This window comes from Emydura macquarii, unplaced genomic scaffold, assembly GCF_026122565.2.
Source record: "Emydura macquarii macquarii isolate MOO-44397 ecotype Brisbane River unplaced genomic scaffold, CSIRO-AGI_Emac_v2 contig_67, whole genome shotgun sequence".
Lineage (NCBI taxonomy): Eukaryota > Metazoa > Chordata > Testudines > Chelidae > Emydura > Emydura macquarii.
In genome coordinates, this window is record NW_027130204.1 from 5,522,525 (window position 1) to 5,535,567 (window position 13,043).

Sequence of the window (13,043 nt, forward strand, 5' to 3'; positions counted from 1 at the left end):
GAATCCCATGCACAGCTATAGACTGGGGACCGACGAGCTGGGCAGCAGCTCTGCAGAAAAGGACCTGGGGGTAACGGTGGATAAAAAGCTGGATATGAGTCAGCAGTGTGCCCTGGTTGTCAAGAAGGCTAATGGCATATTGGGCTGCATTAGGAGGGGCATTGCCAGCAGGTCACGGGAAGTGATTATTCCCCTCTATTCGGCATTGGTGAGGCCGCATTTAGAATATTGTGTCCAGTTTTGGGCCCCCCACTACAAAAAGGATGTGGACAAGTTGGAGAGAGTGCAGCGGAGGGCAACCAAAATGATTAGGGGGCTGGAGCACAGGACTTATGAGGAGAGGCTGAGGGAACTGGGCTTGTTTAGTCTGCAAAAGAGAAGAGTGAGGGGGATTTGATAGCGGCCTTTAACTACCTGAAAGGGGGTTCCAGGGAGGATGGGGCTAGGCTGTTCTCGGTGGTGGCAGATGACCGAACAAGGAGCAACTGTCTCAAGTTGCAGGGGGGAGGTCTAAGTTGGACATTAGGAAAAAGTTTTTTACTAGGAGGGTGGTGAAGCATTGGAATGGGTTACCTAGGGAGGTGGTGGAATCTCCATCCTTAGAGGTTTTTAAGCTGAGGCTTGACAAAGCCCTGGTTGGGATGATATAGCTGAGGTTAGTCCTGCTTTGAGCAGGGGGTTGGACTAGATGACCTCCTGAGGTCCCTTCCAACACTAATATTCTATGATTCTATGATTCTAAAAAGAAGCTTTTTCGTAAGTGTTTGGAATGTTATTTTTTATATGGCTGGGACCTAACTATATTTATTATTTATACTGTAAGCTCTTGAGGGCAAGGGCTGTCTGTTTGTTCTGTGTTTGTACATCACCTAGCACAATGTGGGCCTGGGCCGTGACTGAAGCGCCTAAGCACCACTGCAGTACATATCATTATTACTTGATAAAGTACCTAAAATTTTGTATAGGCATCTTTTTATTGGTTAAATAAAATTAGCTAAATAAATTAATACAACCTTTGGAAAGTGCTTTGAGATCCCTTGGAATAAACTTCAATATGTAAATATGTTATTACACTATTTTCTTATTTTGTTTAAAAGGAACAAACAGAAAGAATGTACCCAGGGGTTAAAATAGGGGATGAGCTCCCCCGTCCGTACCAGTCCCTGACTGCGTGGGCAGAGGTCTCTTGGAGCTTTCCCTCCTTCCACCTCCTCGCTTGACTTGACAGCTCACCAGGCTTGGGAATCTGAAGAGGGCGTAGCAGATGCTGGTGCCTTGTAGGCAGTTTCTGAGGGCTTCAAGGCTTCCTGCCAGTGGGGGGAGAAGCAATACTCCTGACAAGGGAAGAAGAGGTGTTCCAGCGAGGAGTTCCCAGTTTACCACCTCTCATAAGGAAGGTCTTTCCCCTTGCTGGTTCCCCCACTCTCTCAGAACTCCTCCACTAGTTCCCCTTCTCCTTTGAAGGCAACAAAATGGTCCAATTGACTTCAGTCCTTCTCCAGGCACCCTATGGTGGGGGGCAGTGATTGAATTCACAGGGACTGAGACGAGAGAATGGGAGTTTGTGGAGATGGGACTAGGAATGGAGTTGGAAGGAAGTGGAGGTTGGACACCACTGACCAAGAGTAACACGTGGTAGCTGGACTTTGTCCTGACCCACAACTACTTCAGATTTGGAGCCAATCTATACTTTTAAGTCAGTGGCACAGCTATGGGCACCTGCATGGCCCCACAGTATGCCAACATTTTTATGGCTGACTTAGCACAACACTTCATCAACACGCGTCGCCAAGCACCTCTCCTTTACCTATGCTACACTGATGACATTTTCATCATCTGGACCCATGGGAAAGAGTCCCTCGAAGAATTCCACCAGGATTTCAATGATTTCCACCCCACCATCAACCTCAGCCTGGACCAGTCCACACAAGAAATCCACTTCCTGGACACTACAATACCAATAAAGGATGGTCACATTAATACCACCCTATACTGAAAACCAACTGACCGCAATATATATCTTCATGCCTCCAGCTTCCACCCTGTACACATTACACGATGCATTGTCTACAGCCAAGCCTTAAAATACAACTGGATTTGCTCTGATCCCTCAGACAGAGACAAACACTTACAGGATCTCCATAAAGCATTCTTAAAACTACAATACCCACCTGGAGAGATGAAGAAACAAATTGACAGAGTCAGACGGGTACCCAGAAGTCAACTACTACAGGACAGACCCAACAAAGAAAACAACATCACTGGGTATCACCTACAGCCCCCATCTAAAATCTCTCCAACACATCATTAAGGATTTACAACCTATCCTAGCAGATGATCCCTCACTCACTCAAGCTGTAGGAGGCAGACCTATCCTTGCTTACAGACAGCCCCCCAACCTGAAGCAAATACTCATCAGCAACTGTACACCCTACAAGAAGATCACTAACCCAGGAACATACCCCTGCAACAAACCCCGTTGCCAGCTCTGCCCACACTGACTCTAGTGACACCATCACAGGTCCTAACCACATCAGCCACACCATAAGAAGCTCATTCCCCTGCACATCTACTAATGCTATATATGCCATCATGTGCCAGCAATGCCCCTCTGTCATGTACATTGGCCAAACTGGACTGTCACTACGCAAAACAATAAAGGGACACAAATCAGACATAAAAAATGATAACATCCATGAACCAATCGGAGAGAACTTCAACCTCCCAGGACACTCTGTAACTGATTTGAAAGTTGCTATACTTCTACAAAAAAACTTCAAAAACAGATTTCAAAGAGAAACTGCAGAATTGGAACACATCTGCAAACCTGACACAATCAAACTGGGTCTAAATAGGGACTTGGAATGGTTATCTCATTACAAGAAGTAATTGTCACTGTTCACACATTCTCACCTCCTAATCAATGGTTGTGAATAGGACTCAACTACTCTAACTGAATGGACTTTGCTTATACCTAACTTCCCCATTGTTGTTCCTTAACCTTAGATGTGTATATATACCCCCAATCTGCTTTCTATTCCTTACATCTGACAAAGTGGATTACAGCCCACGGAAGCTTATGCCTGCAGAAATTAAATTTGTTATTCTTTAAAGTGCTACAGAATCCTCGTTTTTTAAGAGAATTATGTGGTTTGGTGCTGGAGGTCTCGATTTCAAACCCTGCTGATGACGCTTAGATTTAATTTGGCTGGTTGTGTGCCTGCTTGAGAACCCAAACTCCTTTTAGATGCTGTACATTTCTTCTCTTGCCAATGTTCTCTTCCCCTTCCTGTGCCCCATCACCACAAGATGGTCCAATGCTGCATCACCACATAATGTTGAGACTCATGACAACAGCCGCCAAGATGGTTAAGCTCCCTAACCTACATTGATCTACCATAACTGCTAATATATATATTCCCACACAATAAACTCTGTTAACTTAAAAGTGATGAAGTGTATTCTTTATATTTCTTTTATAGGGTTTTAAACCACTGCCCGTCACCATAGTATCTGAGCACCTTCCACTTAGAGACAATACCAACAGTGACCGCCTTAGAGGACCTCATGGAGTCTCAGCCTCTTCTCCCTTTTTGGATAAAAACGTGGTTTGGGGTAGGGTTTTTCTTTTCGAGCTAGATGTTATCACTATAGAACCCCTATTGTATGAAGTAATTGCAGATTGAGGAGTTCATAAAAATAAAAAAGTTCACAAAATTTAACGTCTCAAAATGACAGTAGGTCTGGGGCATACGTTGCCGTGCAGTACACTGAATCACTTTCTTCTTGTCCTTCAAACCACTGCAAAGTGATTTCTAATGCACCAAAGCCATCAGAATGTGAAGGGGTGTTGATTTGTTCTTTGTCATCACTACTTGTGTTATGTACATATTTTTTTTCCTGTTGGAAAAAATGATTTTTATAACTGGTCGTTGGTAAAACTGGGGTTTGTAAAATCGAGATTCCTCTGTAACATCCTCTTCTTTTTTTTAGTTGTAGGGGTTATTGGGTAGTGTCAGTGTAAGGGGGTGGCTGTGTTGTGTCAGTCTTATGGCAGAAAGGCTTTTTGTGGTGAGAAAATCCTTCCAACTGTAATGCTAGCACTAAAAACCTGGAAAGCCGTAAGTTAAAGCAACATCTGCACCCCGCACAGTACAGCTGTCCATGCATTATCCCATTGCCACCATGACACATAGGCAACAAACACACTGAATGTGCCCCCAATGCGATCACTTTCAGTTCAATAGTATCCCTCAATGCACACGTCAAAGAGTCACCTGTTTTCTCTGGGATGTTTTTATGGCGCCTCTCTTGATTCAGATGACAGAAAGAAGAAAGTTTTCTATTAAAGAGCAGATACAATTAATAAGTAAGTGATGGCATTGCTGAATACTAGATAACACAGTTCTGCACCACAATAGGTGATATATGCACAGTCAAGTTACCGCCACTCAGTACTTTAAATTATTCTTTTCTGCACCGCTCAACATAGTCTCATTATAGTCTATTAAACACTGATAATTAAAATAAAATATATTAGAATTGTTTATCCTGGACTTTGTAAGGAAATGAGGTTCATAATAACACCGAGAGAAAAAATGAGGACTACTCCGGGACTTGTAATTAGAATAACAATCACACACAAGTCGGCTTTTATTTTTTTAGTAACATGGTGCAATTTCTTGTTGTGAAATAGCTGTGCTAAGTCCAAATTCCAGAATAAGAAATGCTGGACTTTGGCGCATTGGTTTAGTTGCAACATTTGAAGCAGGCAGGTGGTTAGGTGATGTAATCAAAGAAGTGACAGGAGATTTGAAAGGAATGTGGATCTCTTCCAGAGTGGACAGTATGGAAAAGGGCCGTGACTCACTTGGAGACTATCTATAGCTATTATTATTATGATTCATTTCTATTACGGTGGTATCTAGAGGCCCCAACTCTTAATGGGGTTCTGTTTAAACACCTTGTTAGAGACAGTCCTGGCCTTGAAGCATTTACTTTCTAAATAGATTCAGAGGGATTGAGGGTGGGATCTGCAAAGGGAGTTAGTGGTGTGATGCTCAGTGTCACAGTGCCTAACTTTTATGAGGCTTAGGAGCCTAGGCTGTTTTTGTGGGAATGACTAAGGCCTTCTTCCTCATCCACATGAAACAGCCAAAAGAGGAGGTAGTGGCAGTGCTATCTAGCTGATGTGCTTTAGCCCGGTACTTGGAGCACTTGCCTAAGATGTGAGAGACCAGATTCAATGCCCCATCTGCCCTGCCTGAGGGGAGAGCAAAGTATTTAAACAGGGGGCTCCCACACCTCAAAAGACTCCTTCAACCATTGAGATATGCAATATTCTGATCGGAGATTCCCTCCGTTTCTCCTGTGGAAGCTGTTCCACTGTGGATAAACTGTGAAAGAGCATTATATAAATTATCATATTATATATATTTATCATATAAATAGATATATAAAAATAAATCATATAAATTGTGGAGCAGTGGAACTGGACCTCGCTCTCAGAGGATTGTGGGAGTGTTTGGGTATGGGTGTGTGTTTTTTTCTGTGGGGAAATGGTTAGTGTGTGTTTAATTTTATGGTTGTGGTGGGTTTAATTTTAGAATTTCTTTTTTTTTGTCTACCCACTGGGCTGGCATGACCAGCCAACGGGGACAGAGCCCTCAGCTTGTTGTGGATTCTGAGGGTTTAACCCATGGCCATGGTTTGCAAATTGTACCTCCAGACTCTGCCTCTGTGGAGGCATTTATTCTAGCTGGGGGGAAGTTGACTGGGTTTAAAAATGCGAGGTATGCCTCCCGCATGAGCAAGGCTGCGGTTGTGTTTGTTGCTATGCTTAGCCTTGTTGAGCAGGTGGCTGTGGAGGGGATTGTTGTGTGGGATGTGTTTGTCCTTGTAGTGGCCTGCTGTTAAGGTTGCTATCTCTAACGTTCCTCCTTTTTCAAAAAGTGAGCAGCTGGCCAGAGACCTGGCGAGTTATGATGAGATCACTAGCCCTATTAGATGGGTTCCTTTGAGCTGTAAAGCCCCAGAGGTTCAGCATGACTTCTCCTTTCATTGGCAGATTTATGCGATACTAAACAATGCTTCCCAAGTGTTTACAGTTTCCCTGAAGTACAGATTTGGGGAGCGTGGCTACATTGTGTTTGTTGCCATTGAGAACATGGCCTGTTTTCATGGTGGGGGTCTGACCCATTTGGTTGATCCATGCCAAAGAAGCAGCAGCTGCCCTTGGGAATGGTGAGCCTGTGACTGGAAATGTGGGGGTTTCTGAAAGTGAAGCACAAGGTTAGGCGACTGTGGCAGAGAATGGGGCCCAATGGGGTCCACCTGTCTCTGGGGATGTTAGTTCTGAGGGCTAATGCCCCCTTTACAACCAGGGGGAGATGGCACCACAGCCTAAGCCTCACTGTGAAATGGATGCTTAGCCTGTTACTATGGAATCTGTGGCCTTGGCTGAGGCTTCTGGCTTGCAGGCAAAGCCCCAAAGTAAAAATGGGCTGTTGAAGGCAGAGGGGATCCAGTATCTGCTGCGAAGCAAGATAGTTTGAGCAGTGCATTTGGGACGCGCAGGGCTGAGGAAGACTGCTTTCTGGATCTTAATCTGGTTTTGTTGTCTGCTCAATATTGTCTGAGTTTGATAAAGAGAAGCTGTATAGATTGAAACAACTGATGACCAAAGTGCATGTCTCTTTGACCAATGGAAAGACACAGATTATCTGAGGAGGGACGGAGTGCAGTGCTCACATGAGAGCGCGTGTGAAAGGTGGGGGAGTGACCTCACAGAGGCCTGAGGCAAGGGGGAGCCCCTCAGGATACAGATCTTGTGTGGGGGTGGGGAACATTTGGGTCCCTTGCAGGAGGTGGTGTTCCACTTCTCCAGCTCCTGATGTTTCCCAGCTGTTCTTTTGTTCGGGGAGTTTCCCTGGTGGAGCTGCTGTCTGAGAGTGCGGGAAGAGAACAGTGCATCCGGGGATGGGACATATTGCAGGGAGAAGGGTTGGGTCCATTTTGTTCGTGTGTGAGAGGGGAAAGGATTAGGTGGATGTGTGCAGTGGGAATCAGTCAGGGGTGATTTCCTTTTTCCCAAGCCGAAGGCTGGGATTGTGGATGAGGGAAGGTAGGATGCCTTTAACCCATTCTAAACTGGTCGAGTTGGATCAGAACAAGAGCCTGCACTTCAGCTTGACTGGCTTACACATGCTGAAATACAATTTGCCTTATCTAAACCAGAGAATTATAGCATGCTAGTTAGATCGTCCTAGCTAACAGGGTCCCAAACCCCCACATTTTATCCTAGTCAACCCTAGTTGTGCGTCTGGCTGCCTGGGATAGTTACCATGGGAATGGCATTTACTTCTTTGTAGGAGATGGGTACTGACGTCCTCCCTACGGGTATGTCTACACTGGATTAAAAATAAGGTGTATTCTTAGCTCGGATTACAATAGCAGTGAAGACACAGCAACTTGGCTTTAAACTCAGGTTAGCAGCTTGAGTAAGCCTTCAGGGCAGCCTGAGGTTGAAGGGGCTGATCCGAGCTGCCTGCCTTCCCGGATATGTTAACCCCCGTTTGTCAATGTGGGTTAGCTAGTCCCAGTTAAAAACACACTTGGTTTTTTGTTTTTTTTTGCAGTGTCACATACCTTATGTGACAGCCCTGCTGCCGCAGCAGCTGCCGAGGATAGAGCTATGGAAAGGGCTGAGAGAACTGAACTAGCCCTGGAGCTCCTTTCCTTGGAAGGCCGGGGAGAAGAGCACAGTCCCTAACAGATGTCCCAGGCGCCTTTCCCAAATTTCAAAACCTCCACTTCTCCCCAGCTGGCAGGACCCAATGGGGAATCCAGTTCTCCCCCACCCCTGACAGGGCAGTGCCATTCAGTGTAAATGTACAGGAGCTCTCACAGTTAATTGGGAAGATTACCAATCGATGCATCCAGTGGGATGCATTTCAAAGGCTCTGTATAAAAATGTCACGCCTAGGCCATTTGAAGTGCCCTGCTGGTGTTATTGTTGCTCCACCATGGGAGAGTATTTAGCAGGTGTGAACTGATGTTTAGTGAACGAGTCAACTGTGCCTTCCCACAGTTGTCTGATGTTTTCTTTCTTTCTTCCTCTTAGGCTTGTTATTAAAAGCCATTCACAGGATAGGAGGGCCGCCTTCGCCTTACTACAAGATGCAAGACCACAATGGGAAGATTCTGAACCCACAGGAACATGTGAGGATACAGGTGCATGGAGAAACTAGTGCACTCTTCAGAGTCACGCCCTTTGCTCAGCCTGTTTCTATACTGTAAAAACAACAGCAAGTCACCTGCAAATCTGGGCTTTAACACTTAGTTGGCATTAGGAAAATGGCCTCTTACTGCCAACAGATGCAGCTGGATACAATTTACCTGCAAGCGTTTTCAAACCACATTCAACACCCTTTCAGAATCTGCAGTTAAACCAAGTTGAGCACAGGCATGCGTGTCCTTTGCTGACACCCATTGCCCGCAATAGGTAATTTTTTAGATGAAACACCAGAGCAAGATTAAAAATCCAAACCCAGTGAAGGGAAAATATTACTGCCCACCGAGAAGTCATAGGGGGACTCTGCAGGCCTATGAAGTTGCTATCACAAAGATACAGGAGACTTCAGCTTTTGCAGTGAATTGCAAGCTCTCCATTGGTGCCCGTTTCACATACTGGTGCTCCTGTTGCTAATAGAAGCTGCATCCCATGCCTCTATTCGTTATTAGAGTTTGCATTCAGTATGATGATGTTCAGATAATGTTCAAACACCAAACATAAATAAATAAATACTAGTCGTATAGCGACTTGAACTCTGTTTTGGTGCATTGGAGTCTAAATTATGTCCTTTGTTAAGATTTCAGAGGTGAAAAATAAGAATCAACAGAAAAAAAAAAAAAAAAGGTTGATGAACTCAAAAAAGCAAAGGGAGAAATTTGAGGTAGATCAGTTCTGCTGCCTATAGGATTGAAGCAAAGACCTGGATAGGTTCACAAGCTTCTACTGCTTGAACTAAATGACTAATTTTGTCAATCTGAGAGCAGAAGCAGACTTTCTTGAAAATTTAGAGATACTTGAAAAACATGTAATGACTTTGCAATCTCGGATTTTTCCAGTCACTTTAGAAAGGAACTGTGAAAATATTTCCGTTTTTAAAAATTCCTTTATATGTGTATGATTCTCCCCTCTGGTTATCCACATTATTCAGGTTACTTAATAAATCTCCTGGGAAATTTTTCTATTCATCTGCTTTGCATTTTTGTATCCTCAATAGACACAGCAGGATTACGCAGCAAATTTAATGAGAGGAGGAAATTATTACTTAGCTGAATACCAGAGTACATCTAGAGCCCTGCAAATCTGCAGATATCTGCTTTATATCCATGGACTATGTTTGCAGATTGCAGATTGGATATGGATACAAATGTTGTATCCATGCGGGGCTCTATACATCTCTTCCCTGATTTATCAAAAGCTGAGCAGGAAGAAATGTCTATTTCCTAAATCTAAATTTTTCACATTGGGCTATTTAGCTTCCATTTAGCCCACAAAACGTGGTCTTGTTAAAGGTACAAGAAAAACACATGTTTATTCTATAATTATGACAATATGAAAGCATTGTTAAATTCTCATAAAATTACTAAAGTATCTTTGAAGGCTACAAGGGAGTTGCACCCTCAGAGTTTATTGACTCAGTAATTGCCTACATTCTGATCTGAAAGTGGTTGATTTCTTTTTATATGCCTTATGTATTGTTATACCAGATGTTGCTATGTAGTTTTCTGGTGGAAAAAAGAGTTAGTGTCTAATTAACATGTTGTGTTTATCAATCCTGAGATGTTTCATGATCTTGTACAATATGTCAGGTTTATTTCCGCTAGTCTATGATATTCTCCTCCCTTTTCTAATCGTGTTTTTAATTTGTTTTTTTATTAACCCTCTTTCAAAATAATAAATAATTTTAAAAAATGGACTTGACATATCCCCAATTTCCATATATGGAAACAAAATCACATTCAGCAGTAAATTTCCAGTTGTGCTAAGGCCCAAGTTTTTTTTTTTTTTTTTTTTTTTTTTTAAAAGGCCCAGTTTGTTGTTTATTTTACCATAATATCTAGTGGCCCCTACCCAGATCAGGTCCTCATTGTGCTAGATGCTGCACATACACATAGTAAGACACAGCTCCTGCCTCAAAGAGTTTGCAATCTAAATAGACGAGACATTGTATAGATGGGGAGCTGCGGCACACAGAGACTAAGATCTAGATTATCAAAGGTATTTAGCTTGCCTAACTATGGGAGTTAGGCACCTACCTACTTTGAAGATCTGGTCCTATGTGACTTGCCCATGGTCAGACAGAAAGTCTGTCATAGAACCAGTACCTGAACCCAGAAATTGATCATCTGAGTCCATGTACAGTACCTTAAGAGGAGGTTACTTACTGTAACTGGAAGTTCCTCGAGATGTCTGGTTCCTATCTGTATTCCACATGTGGGTGTGCATGCGCGCCATGCGCCCGAGTCCTGAAATTCTTCAAAGTTGTGCCCGTTGACCTTCACATGTGCAGTCTTTTCCCTCATGCTCCCGATTAAGGTTGTAAGGGGAGGTGTGGGTTGAGAGTTCTCCAGTTCCCTCTTACCACAATCCAGCGGGATCCAAAGCAGAAGGGAAGAAGGGCGGGTAGTGGAATCCAGAGAGGGACCATGCATCTCAAAGAATCTCCACTTACTTAAGTAGCCTCCACTACTTCTTCGAGTGCTGGTCCCTGTGTGTCTTCCACAGGTGGTGATTAGCAAGCGGTGCTCAGTGTGGAGGAGGGAGAGAGGAAGCTGGTAATGAAGATGCCTGTAGTACTGCCATTTCTACAGCTGCATCCATGGCTGTGGCTTGAGTGACAGCATAGTGTGAGGCAAAGGTGCAGACAGAGCTCTACGTGGCCACTCTGTAAGGATGCCATGGAGGCTGCTTGTGCTTGCGTAGAGTGAGCTGTAACATCCCAGGAGGGCAGAGCTTAGTTGCTTTGTAGCATTCTAACATATCTCTCCGAAACTCACTGAGATCCTCTGTGAGGATATGGCCTGTCCATGCATCCTTTCTTCTCTGGTGACAAAGAGCCTTGGAGATTTTCTAATGGGTGTTCTTTGTAGGGAGAACGCCAGAGCACACCTGATGATGAGGGAGTGAAGTCTCTTGTCTCTCGGAGAAGCATGGGGATTCAGGAAAAATACAAGTAAGCGACTCGAACGGTCAATGTTGAACTCAGAAACAATCTTGGGGAGGAATTTGGGGTGTAACCTAAGGCAGATCTTCTCATGTGGAATACCGTGTAGGGGGGTCTGCCATCAGGGTTCCTAGCTCACTGGCCCTCCTGGCCAAAGTGATGGCCACTAAGAATGCCACCTTCAAAGAGAGGTGGATTAAGACACATGTTGCCATAGGTTCAAAGGGTGGACCTGTGAGTATTGACAGGACAAGGTGAAGGTCCCACTGAAGCATAGGCTTAATAACTAGTGGGAAGATCCTGATCAAGCTCCTCATGAATCACACGGCAGTCAGGTGTGTAAAGACAGAATGTCCCTGCACCAGAGGGAGGAAAGCACTGATCACTACTAGGTATACCTGCAGCGAACTAAGGGGGAGGTCTGGAGTCTTTAAGCGGAGTAGGTAGTCTAGGATGTTTAGAAGGTCTACAGTATCAAGCGAATGTTGGTAGTGTTGTATTCAGGCCAAAAAAGACTACCATTTTGCTTGGGAGCAGGGTCTAGTAGAATCCTTTCTACTTTGGCTAAGGATTTTCTGGATGGGGCGGAGCATGAGCATTCTATTTCCAACGCCCATCCAAACACCAGGCTGTGAGGTGGAGTGCACCCAGGTTGGGGGGCTTGATTTTTGCCCCCATTCTGGATTAGGAGATCCTGGAATGAGCGGATTCTGATAGGAAGGTGTGCGGATATCATTAGGAGTTCCAGGAACCAAAACTGTCTGGGTCAGAAGGGTGCTAGGAGGCTGATGGTGGCTCTGTCATGATGGATCTTCGTAGAACTTGTGGAAGCAGGGGGATGGGAGGAAAGGCATCTCTGAGGCCGTCCATCCAGGGGAGTAGAAGAGCATCGCCCTGGGAATCACCTGTTCACCTGGGAATCACCTGTTCACCTGTTCAAATGCAGGTGTAAAATGTGGGCACAGATTTTGAGAGTGCAAATGTTATCTGCCTGACTAAGAATATGCCCCTTAATACAAAAGTAACAAGGTCTCAGCTTTGCAAATATGGACACAAACCTGGAAGCTGCTAACTGAGTATTTCAGTCTCACTGGATCACAAAGCATAAACAGAGAGATTAATAGCAAGACCATCACCATTCCTCTTCACATTTTGTTTGTCAGATGACAGCTCATGGTTTCATCCCTTGCCTCTGAGTCCAAGAGGTGTATAATAATTTCTTCCTTTCCCTCTTGCATGCACTGCTAACACTATTTAAATTCTTCCATCTTCTTTTCCATCCATGATAGGCTCTTGCTGTTGGAAATATTGTTTTTCATTCGTGGGGTCACAACTTGCAGCATATCTCCCACAGTTGTAGCATTTTCTCAAACAGAGGGATGATCAGTGACACACACCAAAGAACCACAAAGGACAGGTTCACAACCTGGTGTGAAGGAGACAGTATCCCATAGGCCACTGCCTGTGACCTTTCCCACAAGGCAATGTGTAAATACAAGAGAGACAGCAATGACTTAGCTGGCGTTTTTTGCTCACGTGAGCGTAGAACTTTGTACGGGAGCCCAAAAGAGTGCAGAAAGTACTATCCCAGATAGGTGCATACTGTTCAGATGTGGATCACGCACAGAGGATCTGCAGGACAAGCCCATGCTGTTTATTCATATGATGGGAACTCCCCACAATACCTTAGCATACAGTAAACAGGGGAATCCAATGAAATGGTGAACAAGAACACCAGATAACACTGCTAAACTGTATGGTGCCTGTACTGTGCATAAACATCCACATACTTTAAAACTACCTTACACC